Source organism: Lissotriton helveticus (assembly GCF_964261635.1).
Source record: "Lissotriton helveticus chromosome 1_1 unlocalized genomic scaffold, aLisHel1.1 SUPER_1_unloc_9, whole genome shotgun sequence".
Classification (NCBI taxonomy): Eukaryota; Metazoa; Chordata; class Amphibia; order Caudata; family Salamandridae; genus Lissotriton; species Lissotriton helveticus.
The window spans coordinates 2,174,904-2,198,436 of record NW_027611736.1 but is presented as its reverse complement, the minus strand read 5'-3'; the positions used below and the strand labels follow the sequence as shown (position 1 = coordinate 2,198,436).

At 48.5% G+C, this 23,533-nt stretch overlaps 1 protein-coding gene across 1 annotated transcript in view; it reads right to left on the bottom strand.

Moving 5' to 3' along the window:
• Window positions 1-23,533, bottom strand: part of LOC144806588 (uncharacterized) — a 37,669-nt gene that overhangs the window by 8,798 nt on the left and 5,338 nt on the right. The window contains exons 2-3 of the mRNA XM_078672924.1: window positions 20,950-21,084; window positions 12,125-12,179 (exon numbers count right to left, since the gene is read on the bottom strand). The gene's annotated coding sequence lies outside the window, so the exon portion shown is untranslated. The remainder of the gene's footprint in view (window positions 1-12,124; window positions 12,180-20,949; window positions 21,085-23,533) is intronic.

Sequence of the window (23,533 nt, the reverse complement as noted above, 5' to 3'; positions counted from 1 at the left end):
AATGTGTTTAACAGCTAGAGCGGTGATGGCAATGCACCCTGTTGTAAGGATCAATAGCCTGATTAGATCTTTGCATCATGGTCAGTGGAGTGGCTTTCTACTGACACACCCATGTAATGTTCCATTTCTAAACCTGTGCCCAGACTTTGCGATAACATCAATTGCATGTTTAGGGTGTTGGTGTGCGTAGCATAAATGCAATGTGAGAGTGCGACAGAGTAAACACCATATCCTGTCTGCCAGTTGTGTATACAAGTGGGACCATCTATCCCTCATTTATACCAGAGTTCAAAGTCCTCTGTTACCTAGGAATAATGTGCTCTACAAAGTACGCAGGTGCCTGCTGTGGCACCAGGGATGGTGTCAGCCTGACAGTTTATCTAAGTTGAATGGACATCACCTGCAGGCTGAATTACTTAATGGAGAAGCTGTGTACCTGTCCGGAAGAGCCTAGAAGTCTGCCTAGAAGCCTGCCTGTCTGGTAAGAAAGGGAAGGGAGTTTCACTATCCAGCAGGAGGACAAGGCTGTCCTGGAAGAAGCAAGGTCCGACACGTCCTCGTTATCTGTAGGGCGAGCCGGAAAGCCATCCAGCAGGACCAGCTAGTCTGAGGGACCCCCTCCTCCCCCGCCAAGACTCTCCCAACAGTTCAAGGCAGAAAATAAAACTTAACGACAACATGATTGTTGAGGCCCAGTAGGACGAGTGTGTGCTGCCAACAGGCCCATTCAAGGTTGCATTTGCCAAATTCCTAACACAACAGCGTCTGAATCTACTGACTTCCTGGAGAGCCTGTGTTGGGCTTTTAGCTGCTGAATTTCTGACTACTCTGTGTCAGAGGCCCATGAGGGACTACAACTACGCCAGTGCCGAACACCCTGTCTGAGCTTACGCCTGTGGTCCAGCCGGCCACAGTGTGGGCTCAATTGCTGACGGTCAGGCCTCCAGAGGGCTTGCACTTACCGACAGGCCAGGTGTGACTGCTACCTTGGGACTGCTAATCTTCTGGCAACTGCAAAGAAAAGACAGAGTGGGTGCCCTACTGTATGCAGCCCTACATCCAGGACAAAAGCTCTCCACAAAAGCCTGCTGGTGGGTCACTGCTCTCTCGAGTGTTTGGGCGTGCCATTCAAGTGCCGGGAAACAGGAAAGAGACCCAGACAAGACTGACTCATCCTGTGGAAGGATAAGGCACTTACGACAGAGCATATACGCATTGGGGTGACTGGAGTGACAGAACTGCACCTATACTATATTCATGATACTCCTAAATGCCCCTAGAGGGGAAGAGGGTATCAGAACCGGACACACCTGACTACAGCACATGGTAGTCTGGCATGCCTGCACCATCCTTTCACCCATAAAGTTGATTTTAGAGATGCTACGCACATAGCAGGGGGAATCTCAGACCGTTCGCTGGTGGAGGTGCAACTCGATGGTCCGGTTGTGGACTTCATCCTACCCCCAAGGGTTGATCCGTGATATTTAAAAGACAAGACGTTAAAAGCTCGTATGAGAGATAGAGCAGAATTCTATTTTAAGGAGAACGGGCGGCCTGTTGAATCAGCTTGCATGCTATAGGGTGAATTTAAGGCAGTGATTCGAGGCCAGACACAAGCCTTGATTGGGAGAATGTCGAAGGAACGTAAATTGAAGTGCGAGGCTCAGGACAAGGAATGTGCTTTCCTGGAGGTTCGGTTGGCAAGTGGGGAATCAGTTTCTCTCACATTACACCATCAACTGAAGCAGCACACATTAAGAGCACTAATGGAAAATAGCTGGCACTCATGCGCTGACTACCCAGCATTGTCTCTATGATGTCGGTGATAAAGCCAATGAGTTGCTTACATGGTTAGAGAGACAAGACAAAGGACGGAACTGGATCCTTGAGGACACTGACAAGGGGACGGAAATACTGGGAGAGACTTCCTGAAAGACCTGACCCTGCCAATGCTAACGAACGAGGACCGAGACGCACTAGACCAAGACCTGACAGTAGACTAAATAAATAAGACAATAGGAACATTGCAAGCAGGGCAAGCGACGGGGCCTGATGAGCTCCCGTTAGAATTATATAAAAGCATGATGGATAATATCAGGGAGTACCTCCAGAGTAGGTTTCAGACTGCCTGAAAATAAGGGTGTCTCCCGGAGCACCAAAGAACGTCTGAGGTGGCGGTCATCCCAACAAGCATTAGAAATGCAATAGGTCTCGGATTTATTTGAGTTAGAGCTAATGGCATTGTAAATGGCAAAGTCTTTTAGCCATGTGTTATGGAGTGTATGCATGTGGTGTGTAGTGGAATTATGTGGGTTGGATTGGAATTGTAGCAATGGTGGCATGCTGCGCTTTAGATGAATATGTTTAAAAGTAAAGTGCACCATACTGCGATTGCTACAATAGTTAATTGTGGATGCGTTAACAATTGATGTGTGCACTGATGCCTGGTGGTGTGTGTGCCTGTAGAAATTGTGCACTGATGGCTGGTGGTGTGTGTGCTTGCTGGAAGCGTGCACTGCCGGCTGGAGGTGTGTGTGCTTGGTGGAAGCATGCACTGATGTCTGGTGTTGTGTGCCTGGTGGAAGCCTGCACTGACAGCTGATGGTGTTTGTGCCCGGTAAAAGTGTGCAGTGACGGCTGGTGGTGTGTGTGTGTGTGGTTGCGTGTGTGGTGGTGAGTGTGTGGTGGTGAGTGTGTGGTGGTGAGTGTGTGGTGGTGTGTGGTCTGATGTGTGTGGTCTTATGTGTGTGGTTTTATGTGTGTGGTCTTATGTGAGTGGTCTTATGTGAGTGGTCTTATGTGAGTGGTCTTATGTGTGTGGTCTTTTCCTGCGCACTCACTCTTACTCTGCAGTCATTCTGCACTCACTCTCATTCTGCACTCACTCTGCAGTTATTCTGCACTCACTCTGCACTCACTCTCACTCTGCACTCATTCTGCACTCACTCTACTCTCTGCACTCACTCTCACTCTGCACTCACTCTCACTCTGCACTCACTCTCACTCTCACTCTGCACTCACTCTCACTCTGCACTCACTCTCACTCTGCACTCTCACTCTGCACTCTCACTCTGCACTCACTCTCACTCTGCACTCACTCTGCACTCACTCTCACTCTGCACTCACTCTCACTCTGCACTCACTCACACTCTGCCGCACTCACTCACACTCTGCCGCACTCACTCACACTCTGCCGCACTCACTCACACGCTGCCCTCAACACGCTGCCCTCAACACGCTGCCCTCAACACACTGCCCTCAACACACTGCCCTCAACACTCTGCACGCCTTCAACACGCTGCCCTCAACACGCTGCCCTCAACATGCTGCCCTCAACACAGGGAGAGGAGTTGGCCTAACGGCTAGGGCGCTCGACCTCGGACCTGGGGATCTGGGTTCGAGTCTCGGTAACGACGCCAAAACCTCCTGTGATTCTGGGCAAATCACTTAATCTCCCCGTGCCTAAAATGAATGTGTGTCCGTCCTCATGTAACGTAACTGGTGCTATGTAAAGCGCTCTGATACCTGATTCGGTTCGGGTCTAGTTCGCGCTATATAAAACTCTGCAAAAACAACAAAAAAAACATGCTGACCTCAACACGCTGCCCTCAACATGTTGCCCTCCACACGCTGCCCTCTGCATGCCCTCAACACTCTGCCCTCTGCACGCCCTCAACACTCTGCCCTCTGCACGCCCTCAACACTCTGCACTCACACACACTCTGCACGCCCTCAACACGCTGCCCTCAACACTCTGCCCTCAACACGCTGCCCTCAACACACGCTGCCCTCAACACGCTGCCCTCTACACTCTGCCCTCAACACTCTGCCCTCAACACTCTGCCCTCAACACTCTGCACGCCTTCAACACGCTGCCCTCAACACGCTGCCCTCAACACGCTGCCCTCAACACTTTGCCCTCAACACTCTGCACTCACACACCCTCTGCACGCCCTCAACACTCTGCCCTCTGCACGCCCTCAACACTCTGCACTCACACACACTCTGCACGCCCTCAACACGCTGCCCTCAACACTCTGCCCTCAACACGCTGCCCTCAACACACGCTGCCCTCAACACGCTGCCCTCAACACGCTGCCCTCAACACGCTGCCCTCAACACTCTGCCCTCAACACTCTGCCCTCAACACTCTGCACGCCTTCAACACGCTGCCCTCAACACGCTGCCTTCAACACGCTGCCCTCAACACGCTGCCCTCAACACGCTGCCCTCAACACTCTGCCCTCAACACTCAGCCCTCACACACACTCTGCCCTCAACACTCTGCCCTCAACACTCTGCCCTCAAGTCTCTCTGACCCTGGCCCAGCCCAGCGCCCCTCTGTGTCTGGAAGAACCATGCCCTAGAAGCTGACTGACCCTGCCCTAGCCCAGCGCCCCTCTGTGTCGCAAGAACCATGCCCTGGGAGCAGACTGACCCTGCCCAAGCCCAGCGTAGACACAGAGAAGAGGCTGACAGGGAGAGCTCCGTGCTCTAAATACATATTTGGAATTTTTGCAGTTTGCCAACTCCAGCTGGAAAGCAAGCCCCGGCTCCAAGTGCTCTTGTTATTCAGTTCATAGACAGCTAAGCGGCCACATTTGCTGACATAAATCATGGGAATGAAATGTATCCAGTTAAATATAATATACGAGTCTATCTCTCAGCACCCCTGCCTACTCGATCTCATAACAGATATGAGTATGCCCGATACGAGAGCAACTCGCAACAAAAACAGAAGCCGCAAAAAAAAAAAGAAAGAAACATAATCGTAAACCGCCGGCGAGTGGTGCACGCGCACGCGCCACTGCCACCATATGTCTTGAATTATCTCCGCCGTGACGGCTGAGATAATTGAAGATATATGGCCTTCTGGTGCGCGTAACAGACACCAATAGGCCATAGGCGGAGCTACTCGACCGCCTATGGCCTATTGCGTGTTCTGTTTCTAAAGCACACGAAGGCCAATAGCAATGCACGTAGCAAAAAAAAGCACGAAAAACCACAGGCAGCCTGGAATTCGTTAGGTACGTTTTCGGAAGCCCTGAGAAAAGGACTCTTAGGCCACGCCCACTGCTGACGCAGTGGGACGGTAGGCCAGAGCCCTAAAAAGGACGAACCAGCAACTGAGTGTGGGTCTTACAGGCCTATCTCCCCGCTTAATATTGAGACTAAGGTCCTTGCGAACGCCCTGGCGATCTGCCTGCGGACAGTAATTGCAACAGTGGTTCATCCTGATCAATCGGGCTTTATGCCACACCAGGGAACACGCTTAAATCTCCGACACCTTAATGGAGTACCAAATGCAATAGGGGATTCCTTTGCTGAACCAGTGGCGCTGCTGTTCAGCTCTTGTATGTGGCCCCTCTAGCGAGCATGCGCCTCAATAATACAGTCTACCGAGTCTTTGCCATCCGACAGGGATGTTCCTTGTCTCCTATGCTCTTCACACATGTTTGGGTTCACCAGGACCTCTCATATGGGATATTCCTGTTGATCAGGATATAATATCAACTGGAAGAAGTCCTTAATATTCCTGCTGGTGGCAGGGATCCTGCAGCTGCACTCTAGGTGCACAGTTAGGGTGGCACTACATGGCTTTAAATATTTGGTTGTGTTCATTACAAGAGAGCACAGGCAGGAACATACTCCCGAAATTAGACCGTCTTCGCTGGGATGCCCCACACTTGCGGGCGCTCCCACTCTCCTTACTGGGCCGGTTGGCCCTATTTAAAGTGATGACCCTCCAGGGTCTCCTGTACATTGTGCAAAAAATGTCCTTTAAGATCCCACCAGACATTTTTTTTCAAAAGATAGTCTGAGAACTTCGGCTCCTGTTGTGGGATGGTGGCACTTCACGCTGAGTAAGTTGCAGAGGGAAGTTTATTAAAGTGGACTGGCGGTCCGGAGCATTCACAAGTATTACTGGGCCACGCAACTGATGGCAGTCAACAACTGGGGTTTTGCGGACCGTGAGGATCCTGCTTACCGGGTAGATAGTTTTGCCATGGGCAAGAGAGGTTACCCCACTCTGGTGCTGTATCGAAGAAAGTATGAGTGCACCCTGCCTACTCATACCCAAAAATTGGTAAAGGTGTGGAAAGAGGCTACCGGGTATTTAGGCTGGGAAGGTAAGCTGACTGAAATTACTCCACTGTATGATGGTGATCTCTTAAGTGCAGCTGGAGTATTGCAGGGCTACACAAAATGGGGATGGATTAGCTTAGAGCGGCCGGGCGATGTGTGGAGGGACAGGCGCTTGTGTCCTTCACGATGCTACAACAAAAGTATAAATTAGGTGACTAAAAACAGTTCTGGCATTTGCAGGTGGCCACGCTCTGCAAAGTCACACCCGGGAAGGGGGGCAGTTGCCTGATGCATCCCTACTGGAGGACCAGCTACTAATTGATCTCCTGACCGAAAAAGCAATCTCAACCATCTATAGGAAGTTGATCTACAATTCTCTGGATGCCTTGGGGACGCCGAGAGCTGTGCGGGAGAGGGATCTAGGAAAGCTTGACGATGGCGATTGGGTTGAGGCCATTCAGTGTGTCCGAACTCATTTTTGTCTAATATAACTACAGATACTGATACTGCCAAATCAATTACCCTGTTTACATTAAAGGGCAGCTTGAACTCAGAGCTCAACAACAGACTCGATTGAATAAATGACCAGCACGCTGCTTATCTTGCCAAGACACAGGTACTTTGTAAATTTCTTTTTATTGAACAAGTGCTCAATCGATGGTGTTGACACCGAAAATACGGTGCACATTAGTGAGAGTGATTAGACCAAAAACACTAAGTCTGCAAATATAGAGTGAGTAACATAGCTTGGCTTGTCCTGACACTCCCTGGCCAAATCCCACTACATCAAAAACTAGATTGCCCTTTATCGAAGGCAGGTAGTCCTCCCAAGGTTCTGCAGGTCGCTGGGCTGCAAGACGACTTGCCTTCTGGTTCTAGATCATCCAGGGATGCAGACAGGCCAGTAGGACTGGGACCAAGTCCATAGTTCTCCACAGATCCTCACCAGCAGAGAAGGCTGCAGTGTCCGGCTCTTCTTAGGTCGCCAAGAACTGAAATTCAGGGTCTGGGGATGCCACCTAAAATCTTGATTTATGGGTGTTACAAGGGAGTGACATGTAGAGGTTAATGGGCCCCTTTCCTGGGGTGTCTATACCCTCTATCATGCCCACCTCCTGTGCGAAGGGGACACAGTCCTAGCCCTGATTGGATAAGTCCCACCATCTTCAAGATGGTGGGCACTACAAAGTGTACTCCACCTCGCCTCCAGCACCTGAGGGGTGGAGTTGACAGAAGGAGCGGGGGGCACACCTCCTGTTCTATCTAAGGTTTCCCACCTGTCCTTGCGCCTAAAAGGGGGTGAGGACAGGAAGATCGCTTGCTCCCTCTAACAGAAGAGGCTGGGGTCGCATTACCAAGGCGGCAAGGCCTTCGAAAATCCCTGCCACAGATGGCTCTGCTTGACCAGGGGGAGGTGTGAATACCTCCACCCAGGACAGGCATTGTTATCGACCTCAAAGTGCGCAGGCACTCTCCCCAAGAGGACAGGATACAGTCTGGTGGTAGCAGGCTGGCTCAGGCCAGTCGGTGCCCACACTAAGGATTGGTAGATCTTAGGGACCCCTTTAAGGGGCACCCTGTGTGCAATTTTTTTTATAAATCGGACACTGCAATCAGCGCAGGATTATTATGCTGGGATGTTTGGTACCAAATATCCCATATTTCGGAGAAACCTTCCTGAGGCTGGGGAACTCGTAATGAAAAGTGTCCAGCCAATGTACTCACTATAGAGCTTCCCTGGTCACTTGCAATATCCCGAAGGGACAAGGATATTGCAGGGGGATATCTGCTCAAGCAGATATGCCCTCACAGGAGATATCCCTAAAGCAGCGTGCACTATGAGGCCTGCTAGAGGGGTGTCTTACCTATATCTCAGACAGTCCCTTTGGGCATAGCATACAGGGATGTGTGCCATGTCGACTCTTCAGTTTTGTCTGCTCCAAGACACCCAGGCTGCAGTGGCAGTATGTATCGATGTACGTGCTTGGTGAGGGGTCCCTTAGGGTGGCATAATTTGTGCTGCAGCCTTTAGAGACCCTCTTTAACAACAAGGCCCTTGGTACCAGAGGTATCTTTTACAAGGGACTTATGCCAACCGTGGAAACGACAAGTACACTTAAGGGAAGGAGATCGGCTCAGGGGACCTGGTTGGCAGGGACCCTGTGCACTTCCAGTCAAAACTATATCATTTTCCAGGTAAAAAGTGAAGGCTAACCATGTCCAAAACAGGCCCTTTCCTACATTGAGACATTTTTCCTAGGACAGCAAAAACTCTACAGCAGGTCTTGCTCACAGTTCTTATACTGCGACTGCCACTACTGAACATTAATCTTGAATTGTTAAAGCAGGGCCAGGATCTGGACAGGAGCCAATGAACAGGAGGGCAATTCACCAGATAATAGAAGTCTTCTGTCTTTACACTCACTCAAAGAGAACAATGCCATCCCATGTATTGCATGACAAAGAGACCACACCCTTCAGTGAAACACTCACCTCTCAGATGTGATTCGTTAATAAGAATAAAATGAACATAACGCATCCCTGGGGACCCCACAGATACACCGTTCCTACCAGTACTATAAATGCTTGGGGTCCCGCAGGTAAACCTAACAGTGCGTTTGGTATCTTGTTTTTGGAAGGTGGGTTTTTAGGATAAGCTATTTTTGGGTGTGACTTCTTTTATTCCAGTATGGGCACTAGTTTTAGCATTGTCATCTTTTATACTCTGCATACCAAGTTGCTGATTTTTTTTCACGCATCCCTCATTTCCCCGAACGGGAAACGTCTGGGAGTGGGGTGTGTCAGGTAGCCCCTGTGGTAGACGATTGGAGAGAGGATAAGGAGTACCATGCCATCCCTTCATATATTTCTCCCCTCCTATATTCACAGTCCCCTTTTACCAGTTGTCCGCTTTGTTGTCATCAAGAAGTGGAGAGAGGGGAATCGGCAGTCGGCCCTTTTAAGCTGGAGCTGAGGACGGACATCAGAGGATACACACTTGAAGAAGGCGGGGGCGGAGAGCGCATCAGGTTGGTCAGGAGTTGGTCCAGCTACATGCGGCATGAGAATGCAAGGCGGAGAAACCAGTGGGGGAAGACCAGAAAGACAGAGAAGGACTAACAGCCTTACGAGAGAGCGAACCGGAGCCCAGGGGAGGTCACAGCTTGTCTGCGCTTTAAGGCTGTAACTGCCGCCTACCTTCATATTGGGGTCGAAACGTCGACTTTTGTTTTCACCTCAACAACGGCTTACGCTAACAGTTAACCTGATACATGCAGGAGCTTTTTGAGCATGTTGTCTAACTAAATGGTCATGAACAGTTGATGTCGTTCTTTGTAACTGGCTCACATTTGAAGCCAGGGCTATTACGGACTGTTTTATAAACTATGAAGAAATGTTTACTCTTTAGATAGGAGTTAAGATCTGCTATATTTTACCTTCACCCTGCACTGCCTCCCCTTCTCCCCTCTTCCCTTGGGGCACACATTTTTCTATGATGATTATGAAATGCCTTTATTGGTTTCGTAATTTGTGTAATCCTTTGCTATGTTATCACACTGTGAGTAAACACAAGTGTGATAAGACTTCAGTTTAGTTGTATTTTCATTTAGTATTCAATTGTTTGTCTGTTATCTGTACTGGGACCCCCTTGTATATGTAACAGCTTGTCGGCGGGCAGAACACCCGAACCTGGCGGAGGAGGGAAAGCCGAAACAGAAGACCAGACCTCACTGAAGGACGCAGAGTCACCACGCCACGGCCCGGAGTGACGTGGCTCTTCCAGGTGCGTGGGCGTCTACAGGGCTTTTGGAAAGGGGCTGAGTAAGAGAGGGACGGGAGGGGAGGCTGAGGGGTGAAAGGGACCAAGGGAAAAGGAAATAAGTGAGACGGAAACAGAGACAAGAGCATAAATCATCGGCTACTCTTTTTCTTTTGGTTGCTCCAACCTCTACCCCACAGCTTTCCAAACTATGTGGCGCGACCCATATGCAGGTGTGTCGCATCGGCAGAGTCGAGCTGCAGGGGCTTTTAGAAGGGGCGAAGCAACAACAAAGCCCTATTAACATTCACAAGGTGTCAAAGACCTGTGAAGTGCTCGGGTGCGGCTGTGAGCGGTCCCGGGCTGCCACACACGACGGGGCAGGGGGAGGGGGTGCAGAAGTAGGGTGACCACTGTTTTTGGCGGAGTGTCCCAGTGTCCCGACACTTTTCTCCAAAGTAGAGAAATATCCGGGTTTTACAACAGCGTCCGGGTAAAACATCCAAATGTCCCGGTTTTAGTATGCTGTTTAGATCACCCCCGCGGGCCTTCCAGCAACAGGCAGAGTGGCGCTGCAGGGGCTCTTATATGAATAACAACAAAGCCTTATTAGCACGTTAAATGGTCTTCATTTGTGGATAGTCCATTTGGCAAAGGGCCCTTCAATCAGTGAATACGGTGGGTCATTGGGTCCAGGGGGTTGGCCTGGGGTTTGGGGCAGCCCCGGGATCGCAGTGCCTTGGGAAGAAAAGCTGCCAAGAAGCCCTATAGAAGCTTTCACATTTACATCATACTGCACGCTGCGGCTTGTAACCTTACGAAAACAAAAACATAAACAATCCAGTTCAATGGAGAATGCCCGTGTGAGCCTTGGGCATGGAGGAGTGCGGGGGAGGGAGTGAGTAGGGGCGCTGCGCACCTGGGCACCACCAATACAGGAAAATATAAAAAAGATTTAAGAATGAAAGCAACATTTTTTCCTCTTTGTCACAGACCCTTATGGAACCCACAGAATATGTTGGTCGGGGGAGAGGGATAGAGTGAGACAGAGAGAGAGAGAGTGAGACAGAGAGGGAGGGAGTGAGATAGACAGGGAGGGAGACAGAGAGTGAAACAGAGAGAGTGAGACAGAGGGGGATTGAGGGAGAGACAGAGGGAGACGGATCGAGAGACAGAGTGAGACGGAGGCAGAGACAGAGGGAGAGGGATGGAGAGATAGAGAGCGAGGGAGGGAGACAGAGAGGAAGGGAGACAGAGAGGAAGGGAGACAGAGAGGGAGGGAGACAGAGAGGGAGGGAGACAGAGAGGGAGGGAGATAGAGAGGGAGGGAGACAGAGAGGGAGTGAGACAGAGAGGGAGTGAGACAGAGAGGGAGGGAGACAGAGAGGGAGGGAGACAGTCGGAGGGAGAGGGAGTGAGACAGAGAGGGAGTGAGACAGAGAGGGAGTGAGAGAGAGTGGGAGTGAGACAGAGAGGGAGTGAGACAGAGAGGGAATGAGACAGAGAGGGAGTGAGACAGGAAGGGAGTGAGACAGAGAGGGAGAGAGACAGAGAGGGAATGAGACAGGGAGGGAGGGAGACAGGGAGGGAGGGAGACAGGGAGGGAGGGAGACAGGGAGGGAGGGAGACAGTCTGAGGGAGAGGGAGTGAGACAGAGGGAGGAAGACAGAGAGGAGGGGAGACAGAGAAGGAGTGAGACAGAGAGGAATTGAGACAGAGAGGGAGGGAGGGAGACATATGGAGGGAAAGGCCACCTCTGCCACTGATTCCCTCACTAGTAACCTTTAACAGTGCCCCTCAAGCCTCTCTGTGTGGGGTGTGTGTGTGGGGGGGGGGCGTGGGGAGTGTGTGTGGGGAGTGGTGTGTGGGGTGTGTGTGTGTGGGGAGTGGTGAGGGGGGTGTGGGGGTGTGTGGGGGGGGGGGTGGGGTGTGTGTGTGTGGGGTTGGTGTTGGGTGTGTGGGGTTGGTGTTGGGTGTGTGGGGTTGTGTGTGTGGGGTGTGTGTGTGGGGTGGTGTGTCTGTGGGGTGGTGTGTGTGGGGTGTGTGTGGGGGGTGGGGTGTGTATGTGTGGGGCCCGAACCCACCATAGGTGGTTCGGGCTCGCTCGCTGCGCTTTCTCGTGTTACCGTGTCCCTGAAAATATTTTCACAAAAGGGTGTGTCACCAACAAGACAAATTTGGAAAGCTGTGCTCTACACCCTCCCTTCACATTTATGCATAGTTATTATTTATCCCTCACATCTTCCCTTGACTAAACCATAAAACAAAAACACTTACCTGAGTCTTTTCCTTCTGTCCGAGGGACGGCGGCGGCCAAGGCACACCTAAGGGACTGAAGAATATAACAGAGACAATCAATCATTGTGATTTCCTGTAATACTAATAAAAAGTGCATACCAAGAAATTATTCAATGCAGTGTGCTCCTTCTTGACCGACTCTTCTACAACGGGGAGCTACATACTTTCCCTACAAGGAATGGGAGACAGAAACACAGAGACCAACAGACACATACATACGGGAAAGCATAGTAGGAAAACGCTATATACAGTTTTTATATGCTTGCATATGTACAATGTTAGGTCTCGCTATTATATCCCGCAGGGATTAATAGCGAGAGTATATAGTAGGCAAAACAAACTCTTGACCAAGCGCGGATTACGTCCAGTTCATGTGAACCAGTCGTGTGAGACGCGCGTGCACGTCAAACCCATCAGCCTCGCACCGCAATGGAATGCTGCCTCCCAAGCTGCTCCCCCGCCATCAGACTTCAAAGCAATGCGCTCCCATCCCGCACCCCCACAGCAATGCCAAGAGCTTGTTTTACAAAAGCGAACGGTGCCACTGGTTTCATTTATGCACTCTGCATTAGGAAAACACTGGTCGTGCAATCTATGTACTAGTTGTGTTTAAAACACAAAACCGCAGTGGTGTGAGACAGTTTCTTTTTCTTGCCTTCTGCTCCCCTGATTGCACTTGTTTTTCTTGCCTTTTGCTCCCCTGAATGTGCCCATTCTCTTGCCTTCTGCTCCCCTGATTGCATTCATTCTTTTTGCCTCTGCTCCCCTGATTGCACTCGTTCTTCTTGCCTTCTGCTCCCCTGATTGCACTCCTTTTTCTTGCCTTCTGCTCCCCCTGATTGTGCCCGTTCTCGTGCCTTCTGCTCCCCAGATTGTACTCGTTCTCTTGCCTTCAGCTCCCCTGATTGCACTCGTTTTTCTTGCCTTCTGCTCCCCTAATTGTGCCCGTTCTCTTGCCTTCTGCTCCCCTGATTGCACTCGTTCTTCTTGCCTCTGCTCCCCTGATTGCACTCATTCTTCTTGCCTTCTGCTCCCCTGATTGCACTAGTTTTTCTTGCCTTCTGCTCCCCTGATTGTGCCCATTCTCTTGCCTTCTGCTCCCCTGATTGCACTCGTTTTCTTGCCTTCTGCTCCCCTGATTGTGCCCGTTCTCTTGCCTTCTGCACCCCTGATTGTACTTGTTCTCTTGCCTTCTGCTCCCCTGATTGCACTAGTTTTTCTTGCCTTCTGCTCCCCTGATTGTGCCTGTTCTCTTGGCTTCTGCTCCCCTGATTGCACTCGTTTTTCTTGCCTTCTGCTCCCGATTGTGCCCGTTCTCTTGCCTTCTGCTCCACGGATTGCACTCCTTTTTCTTGCCTTCTGCTACCCTGATTGTGCCCGTTCTCTTGCCTTCTTCTCTCCTGATTGCACTCGTTTTCTTGCCTTCTGCTACCCTGATTGTGCCTGTTCTCTTGCCTACGGCTCCCCTGATTGCACTCGTTTTTCTTGCCTTCTGCTCCCCTGATTGTGCCTGTTCTCTTGCCTTCTGCTCCCCTTATTGTACTCGTTTTTCTTGCCTTCTGCTCCGCTGATAGTGGCATTTCACCCACACCCCCACCCCCTCACACCACCACACCCACTCACCCTCACACACACCCTCACCCTCACACACCCCATCACCCTCACACACACCCTCACCCTCACACACTCCCTCACCCTCACACACCCTCACACACACACACTCACCACTCTACCACGCTACCGCCCTCCCTCTACCGCACTCACTCTACCACCATCTCGCCCTCACTCTACAACTCTACCAGCCTCACGCTACTGCCCTCACTCTACCACTCTACCGTCCTCACTCTACCACTCTACCGCCCTCACTCTACTGCCCTCACACCCTCACTCTACTGCCCTAACTCTACCGCCCTCACTCTGCCACTCTACCACACTCAATCTACCGCCCTCACTCTACCACTCTACTGCCCTCACTCTACCGCCCTCGCCCTACCACTCTACCGCCCTCACTCTATAGCCCTCACTCTACCACTCTACTACCCCCACTCTACCCCCCCACTCTACCGCCCTCACTCTACCGCCCTTACACCCTCACTCTACCGCCCTCACTCTACCACTCTACCGCCCTTACTCTACCACCCTCACTCTACTGCCCTCACTCTACCGCCCTCCCCCTACCACTCTACCGCCCTCACTCTACAGCCCTCACTCTACCACTCTACTGCCCTCACTCTACTGCCCTCTCTACCACTCTACCGCCCTCTCTACCACTCTTCCGCCCTCACTCTACTACTCTACCGCCCTCAATCTACCACTCTACCGCCCTCACTCTACCACTCTACCGCCCTCACTCAACCACTCTACCGCCCTCACTCTACCGCCCTCCCTCTACCACTCTACCGCCCTCACGCTACCGCCCTCACTCTACCACTCAACTGCCCTCACTCTACCACTCTACCGCCCTCACTCTACCGCCCTCACTCTACCACTCTACCGCCCTCACTCTACTGCCCTCTCTACCACTCTACCGCCCTCACTTTACCACTCTACTGCCCTCACTCTACCACTCTACCGCCCTCACTCTACCGCCCTCACTCTACCCCTCTACCGCCCTCACTCTACCACTATACCGCCCTCTCTCTACAGCCCTCACTCTACCACTCTAAGTTCGATCATGTCATGAGAGTCGACCGATGGGAAAAGGAAGTCTCATTCTGGTATTGGACCTTGATGGAGGCGGATGAAAAGATCGAGATTGAAACCTCAAATTTATGTGCAAAGGAGCTTGGGGATGGACATTTGAAGCAAATGTCACTGGACTCTGGTAAAACCCGCCTCGCTTAAACGTAATCATCTGTTTTCCACCCATAGAGTTTATTGGTCCCCAGCGAAGCTATCACAGGTAATATCTACAACTTCCCAAGGTGTATGCTTCCATCAGCAGATAATCTGCATGTTTATGTTGTGTCCGAAGATCGCTTCTTACTGGACCTCGGTGTGTGATTTTCTTGGGGAAGTAATAGGTAAACAGATTAAGGTAAGCCCTCGTCTTGTTTTCTTAGGACTAAACCAAGAGGAAGATGTACGAATACATTCTGCTGTTCTCAAGTTTATTTTCTATGTGGTTTTGGTGGCGAGGCGGGAGATATGTAGGCTTTGGAAGTCTGAAAGTCCCCCATCTTTTTCTGAGTGCCTCAAAATTATCATCTATACGAGCCAGTCTGATATGGCCTGTGACCCAAGGAGTCAGGATAAGATCTGGACAATGTTGGTAAATTGGAGAGAAAAGATCAGTGGGTCCAATGATTAAGCCAAACATGATGTGGGTCCTGGCCTCTCCTGTGTTGTGGTCCCCTTTTCGTAAAGGAGTTGGAAGTGGAACCAGCAGTATTCTTCTACAGAGATGTACTCCGTCCCCTCCTGGACATTTGTGGGGTAAGATCAACCCTAGCAAGAAAGTTGGCAAGATGAGGACAAAAAACAAAAATCCTGATCAGGTAGTCCAGCTTTCAGTGTAATACATATACCGATGGCCCCCACACGCGGATCAATTTCGATTTGTTATATGTTATGTTATCAGCATCTGTCTAACACCTTCTTCCTCCACTATTACACCAAAACGATTTCTTAATAATGCCACATGCCCATGAACGTCTGGCAGTGATGACACTAAAAAAGCACTTCATACAGTCTACAGTTTTCAAATATCTTTTATATTCATCGGCATTGAGTCAGATTTTGAACATATATGTTTGGTTTATGATATAAATTACAATAGGGGAAATATGTGCCTCTTTTATTACGTGTGACTGACTCAAGTTGCTGCCTCCCTCCCACAAGTGATTTTCTACTTTAGAGTTTATAGCGTAATAGTGTTATTCTTGCCTTCCCAAGGTAGGGTTTATAGAAATATAAACTGGCAGAACACCAGAGTGAGCTCGGTATGACTGACTCAGCCTTTCTTCCATCTATGTTTCGTACAATGAGTATCAGGAAATTTGGTGGTAACAGCACTCTTCATTAAAGAGAGACACGAGTGAACTGCATGTACTAAGTAAGTGGTTGTTTGTATTATTTAGTGTAGAGAACAAAAACTATGCTCATATCTAGCTTTTATCCTAGGATATTGTTTGATAAATGTCGTCAGTAGCTTGCCTATTTTGCATGTTGTGCGTCAGCCTGTGTTGGCTCTTCTTGTGCGTGTCACTCCCCTGGAGTAAAGCCTCTTTACCATCCTGCTGAGTGGATGACGTGTATACTACACTGTTCACTATTAGGAACTACCTTTGACTTTTGGATGAGCATTCCATGGGAGTACATTTGTTTTGGGTTTATGGGTTAACGGGTTTTTATCAGTAATCCATAAATTTAGCTGAAAATACCCATGAGTCTAAGTATTGTTCATAGTGTTGCTTTAACCAGTGGTGTGATCAGTTGTGCTTGGATGCTTTTCTTTCTGTCTGTTTCACTCGAAAAGTTACCATGTTTCTTTTCTTTTATTCCACATTATGCTAGTCTCCCAATAAGCTTCCTGGTACTTCTTGGTTTTTCCTCCATGTAGAGAAATGAACATTTGCTGAGAATAGACAATTTCATAATACCACAAATATCTCTGTTTTATTTCTTTCCTTCTAGTCAAGTCTTCCATCACACTAACTGCACTTTTATGTTCCTGTGTGTGTCCACAAATGGGTCAGTATTATTGTTTTTTTTGTTGTTGTTTTTTTAAACCTTTATTCGTAGAGAAAGGATAGACAAGGCTAGGCCTACAACCGATCTGGCCGGCCACGACATATTAAAGCAGTCAAAAAGTCCAACATAATAATCACAGAATCAGAGTAAAGGTATACATTCAATATAGTCGCTAAAAGAGAGGGGAAGGCATGAGGATCTATACGGCCAGCAATCAGGAATAAAAAATAGGTTAATTTTATAATATAACAATAGGGCGCATGGCAGGCTCAGCGAGAACAATACAATATCCGGATACCCCGCACAAACCATTAATAGCCAAAGGATAAAGGGCAGCGATGTTAAAATGGCAGTACTATACACATCGGTAGAAGGACAGACGTAAGAAGCACAAATCGACATGCAATCAATAATAACTTGGCGTATCCACCACCCAATAGCACTGAGAGACAGAGCAGGGGGGCCGGAATAATAATATCATTAAAACTAGCCCGCCATACTAACCTAGGGAGAAAAAGAAAAGGGGAGGGGAAGAAGAGGGAAAACACAGATTGAAAGAAGAGGAATGCCGCGTCGGAACAAGCTCCCCATAGCAAGGAACACACATAGGAACAGGGGAATTGAAATGATGGGGGCATGGGAGTCGCATCGGAAGCAACAGAACTTGAAGAAGAGGAACAGCGACGTCACATATCCCACCCAATCATACCACGGGAGGCAAAGGATAGACGCGGCCCCCCCATAAAGATATACAAAAGGGCCATAGAACTGAAAAAAGAAAACAACAAAAAAGACCCAACCCACCCATCCCACCCAGCACCCCTGCAGAAGGCTACGGCCTATCCTCCAAACAGAGCGCCTGTCGCCCTAAACCAGAACCCGAAATATAGTGAAGATAAGAGAAAAAGAAACAGAAGACAAAAAAGTTACGGAAACAAAATAGGAAACAGGAGGGAGGAGCATGTGATCAGAAATAAATACGGTCGGCTACAGCCCTCCACCCAACCATACACTACAGGACATGTGTACCAGAACGATATGGACTCGAGCACAATAAAACTTTCAAAGTGGTGTCTCATAACACTATGAATATGGGCAACCCCGCCACTAATCCGTATACCAATAATCTTTCGGGGGCCATGTATCTCACCCCAATCCCTTCTTCACTGCATTTACCACCCACCAAACAACAGCCTGAAGCGTGCAATACGATGCGAGGCAAGCACACAAATGAAAAAAATTACGATACAGATGCTGGTCAAAAAGGTCAATGAAAAAGCAAGTGAATAAAAATTCAAGTAAACAATCCAAATATAGCAGCAACAGCAACCGGGGCATTAAAAAACAGGAGTGCAGTCTCATCGTTCGAAAAGGCGGGAGTATACTGGCAAAAGAGAAACAAGACCTCAGCAAGGTAAAAACAAGCAGCAGTCCGCCATCTTTCTCAGGCACCCGGGGATGTCCGGACCCTCGCACAGTTTCTGAGTCTCCAGTTCCCGAACATCGAACGGGAGGTTCTGATGCCGCCGATGTACAAATCTGTTGGTGGATAGCAGCACCATATTTCGGAGCCATCAAGGGGGATGAGGCATAGGTATCACCGAGGCGAGAGGGGACCTTGAAGGAGCGTTCACCCAAGATGGCGGCGGATCGGGACAAGCCCTCAGGAGCACCAGGGGCCAAGGTTACGTGTAGAGATCTCAAGGCAACAAGAACGTCGCCGATCGTAGGCTCACGTCCACATGGCCATATTTCCGCGGAATCCAGCAACCGGCGATCGCCATCAGGAGGAAATCCACAGCCCCAAACTGCGGCAGCCATTTTGTAAGTCCAACCCCTTCCTCACTCTCCGCCACCCCCGGAGCAGTCCACAAATGTAGGCCTTTACAGATGTCTGGGGGGGTCCCGGCAATGACCACCGCGGTGCAGAAAAGAGAGCCCCACCAAGCGGAAGGTCGCCTATGGTCGAGCCGACGCTCCTCAAAAGCTTGGCTCGAGCGCGAGGGACCAGGGTCGACGGACGGAGCGGCGGCGGGGAAACCCCTTTACACGGTTAGTCCATGGAGCACCGCGCCCCGCACCAGCCTCACGGCCGTCAAGGCAGGCCCGGTTCAGGATCACCGGGGATTTCTCACAGTGGCTCTCTCTCATGGTGCAGTCTCTCGGCCGGGGCCAACAGTCACCACAACGCCAGGCCGGATCCAATAGGCGAAGCCCCGGTCTTAGCCTCACAAAGGCCCCGGTTCCGCAAGAGGGCACAACTCCGGATCCACCGCAAGTCGGAGCCTCCAGGTCAGACGGTGAGTGGGAGCGTAGTGTTGCGTTTCTTGTTCTTCGAAAATGTATCGTCTCCGGGCAGGATATGTAGCAGGATAGGCGAGTCAGGCCGGAGGGCTGACGGAGCCGAGCTACAAAGCGACCATTTCGCTCGCGGGCTTGGATCCTCCCCCCGGTCAGTATTATTGTTGATGTGTTTAGGGTCTTGCCAGATTCGCTGCATCTCTTGGATTGTTTCCATGTGTGTTCAATGAAGGTGTGTTTTTGCTTAAGGTGGTGTAGAACTGATAAGCGACTAAAGCCTTTCCTGCATTCAGTGCACTTATGGCTTTCCTCCGTGTGTGCCCTCTGATGCATCCTTAGGTTTTAGCAGTTACTAAAACTACTTCCGCATTCACTGCAATGGAATGGTTTTGCCCGTGTGTGTTCTCTGATGACTCTGCATGATTGATAGCTGACTAAAGCTTTTCACACATTCACTGCACTGGAAAGGCTTTTCCCCTGTGTGATTTTGCTGATGAATCCTTAATGCGGAAGAGTCATGAAAACTACTTCCACATTCATTACAATGGTATGGTTTTTCCCCCGTGTGTGTTTGCTGATGCCTTTTTAAGACTGATGATTGACTAGCTGCACTTAAAGGGTTTTTCCTCTGTATGTGTTCGCTGATGTTTTTGTAGATATGATTACTCCACATTGGAGGTAAGTCTTTGCATATGGGAGCACAACAGTGGGATATGGGAGCGGGGCAGCCATGATCAAATGCTGGTCCTGACATGCTAGAGATATTTTTTAACATATAGGGACCCTAGATCACATTTTAAACAATGGGGTCGATTGGCTTGGCATAATAGGAAAAGACATGAATATTTAATGAGAGCCCTTTTTAGCTAATCTATTTGAAAAATGTGCTTTACAATGCACTATTTGACCCAATACTTAAAAACATTTCCTCAGTTTCTGAACCTCTCTGCACACTCCATAGAGGAGGTTTGGCTCATTTGCTTCACTTTCTACAATTCAGAGCTAGTATTATTTCCCACCACTTTCGAAGATCATATCTGCACCATAATACAGGTGGAAATTAAAATAGACATTTGTTTAACTTGTATCTTCATAATAATGATGCAGTTATTATAGAATGTTAGTGATGTCAATTCTTGTGATGTCCTAAGGATTAAGGTTATATGACTTCACCTCCTGGAAAGACTCAGGATTAAAGGTCATATGATATAACTTCCTCTGATTCTCAACACCCGCTCTGCCCGCAAACACGCCATTGAACTCTGAGACCTACTCGACTCAACCACCCCAGACGTCACCTTCCTGACGGAGACCTAGCTGTACCCCTCTTCGGCACCCGACATCGCCATAGCCATCCCGGAGGGCTACAAGATCACCAGCAGGGACCGCACCAACAGAGTAGAAGGAGGAATCGCCCAACACCGACGAAGCCCTCAGCACCACCGAACACCTCCACTTCCAGATCCACACCGACCCCAACACCACTCTCAGAGGAACCCTCGTCTATAAACCTGAGTAAGTAGTGCGCTTTACAAATGCTATGATTCATTAAGGTCAAAGGCTGTGTGATGTCACTTCTGATACCCCTGGCATTTTGGTGAATCGATGTCCATGCAAAACCTAACAGGGACCAGAAAAAAGTTACAGACAGGAGAAAGTCAGCCGCACAAGATAGAAAAACACTGGAAGATAAAGGGATAAAAAACCTTTGATAGTAAAGTTGAAGAAAAGTAAATAGTATAAATGTACAAGGCCATACTTTTACTAGTGGGAATAGTTACAAGTTAGAAATAATAATAAACATGATTTACTGGGGTCGGCAGAACCATCTGCCAAGGCTGCAGAGCTGGTGGTGGGAGTCGACCTGGTTGTGGTTCTCTTCAAACGTTCCGCGGCGCTGGTGGTGGTGGCAGCTGCTTATGAAGGTGCCCTTTTGCCCATGGGTGCTTATGAAAGGAATAAAGATAAAAAGAACAATGATTGGCGGTACTCTCTTTACAAAAAAACTGTTTGACAGACACAGTATTGATTATTTTAAATCAGATAACCTATTCCTAGATTCCTAATCTAAAATTACATTTTGAACTATTAATTAATTTCCATGAATGATCTTTGCTTCTCCAACCTCTTTTGAAGGGCCAAGTTGGTCTACCTTTGCATAGTACAGTACGTACATCAGGGAGATTGAGACTGTCTGAGCTACATAAAGCGGCAAAGAAGAACGCTAACACCCCTGGTATACTACTATCATAATAGTAGTAGCATCCCCTAAATGTTCCCAAGCGAACATCTGGCTGGCTAACACTGGAACAGAATCCTGGCAGTATCAATCACTCTCTGATGCAAAAAGTGCATTTATGTGAGTGAGGCACACTAAATCTCCATAGCTGCCAAGGTTTCAGATTGCTTATGTATGGCATTTTCATAGTTTCAGTGTACTTATGAATGACTTTCAACGACCGAATGTGTGACACTTTGAGTGACACTTTCTATCAAAATCAAGTTATGAAGATGGAAAGGTACTGACCTCTCTCATGTGTGTTTCATTTGCTCATAACAGTGTAGAGTGTCAGCAATTGATACATCACACACACATTACACAGAGACAATGAATCATATGTTTGTGTATCAGTCTATAGGAAATGTTACATGTGACAGTGAGGATTGCAAGTTGTAGGAATCACGTCATAGATACTAGTATGCAGTATATTTTAAGAGTGTATGGTCTGGAGAAACATAAACTCAGGATTGAAAATGTACCACAGTGATTGGCTTTAGTAAACAAGAATGCTTATCTATCCAAACTAACCCTTTTTAGCAGCATTAGGATAATAAAAGACTGGGGGAGAAAATAATGTTCTAACCTATAACACACAGTTTGAATGCAGTTCTTGAAGACAGTTCATACCTAACTGTGCTATATTAGGATTGTAACTAATGAAATGCAAGTAACAAAAAGACCTCTGCGACAAGCTGTAACTCATTGAGCTAGCCACATAAAATGCCATTAAGTGGTCTGCATAGTACACGTTATTTGCAGTAGTCACATTAACCCTTTCCGCTACTTCATGATGAGGAAAACCAGGCACTAGACAAAATGCCCCTCTCTCTCCAGCAGGAACATTATTCACAGGAGGCATCTTTACATTTTTATTGTTGCCTGAGAACTCTTGGACACACAAGGAATTCGTCAGCAGGTGGTTTTAAACCCATGTTATTTCTGAATATACAGCACCTGACCCTCCACCCTCCACTCTCCCAGCTCAGTGCTAGGTGCTGTAGTGCATCAGACATTGCACAAATAGCAAAAGGATCTCTAGGACAAAACCAGTAACTCATTGCTATAATCCTCATAAAATAATCACTTCTGTGATAAAAGCCTGGTACGCATTCTTTGGAGCTGGATAATTTACAATCAGAGCTACTAGCCATGTTGGTCAGTTAAAACTGCCAAGAGACAACAACACTCCAATCTCTCTGCAGAAACATTAGTATCACCAGCCGCATTATTTGATGTACATGTGTGTCTCAATTCCGATGGGCAGCAGCAATTCCTGAATACATACAACAGTTGCAATCAATGTATTTCACATTTCTTGCAGATATTCTAGTTTCGTTCCCAGACCCAATGGATTTGACACAGTAACAAATTAGAAGCCTCGTCATTGAAAGAGCGCTGCCCGAATCCAAACCTGTGGCTTTAATCTTTGGTGAATGACCTACCACTTCCACACACAAAAGTAGACTACTACTTTCTATGAGAAAAGCTGGGATGATTTTATCCTGGATGGATTATGGCACTCTCAGATCTTTCGGCAATATTGGGTTACTGGAGATTATTTGTTTTAGTGGGTGCTTAGAGAGGGGCAATCATCCAAAATCCCCTAAAATAGATCCGCAGATCTCAAACGTACATTTAAAGCCCTATCACACCAAAGTACAGATTTTTTCAAGTTAAATTACTTTCAAGTTACAGAATGAGCACAATAGTTAGACAAGATGCTTTTAATGTTAGTATCTTGCTCAGAATCCAGCCAACACGTGTTTCGTCATATGGGGTAGGGCCCACGACTTCCTCAGGGCTGGGAAAGAAAACCAGAAAACATCATGTAATCCCGCAATTCCTCGGGCATTGTTACATTAAAATCACTTTATCAGAATCCATGCTATGACATTTCCAAAGTTGTGATACAACATTACAAATCCCACCAGCACTTGGAGGTAGTAGATGGGGAAAAAAGGGTGAGGGACAGGAAGAGACAAAAGCCCCCAATATCCTGGGTTAAAGGGTTAAAGGTTGAAGTATAAGCAAGAGATCAAGAACATCGCAAAGAAAAACCATGGTGCTCGTGGTGGAAAGTGTGGGAAGGGTCAAGCGCATTACTATACTTAATA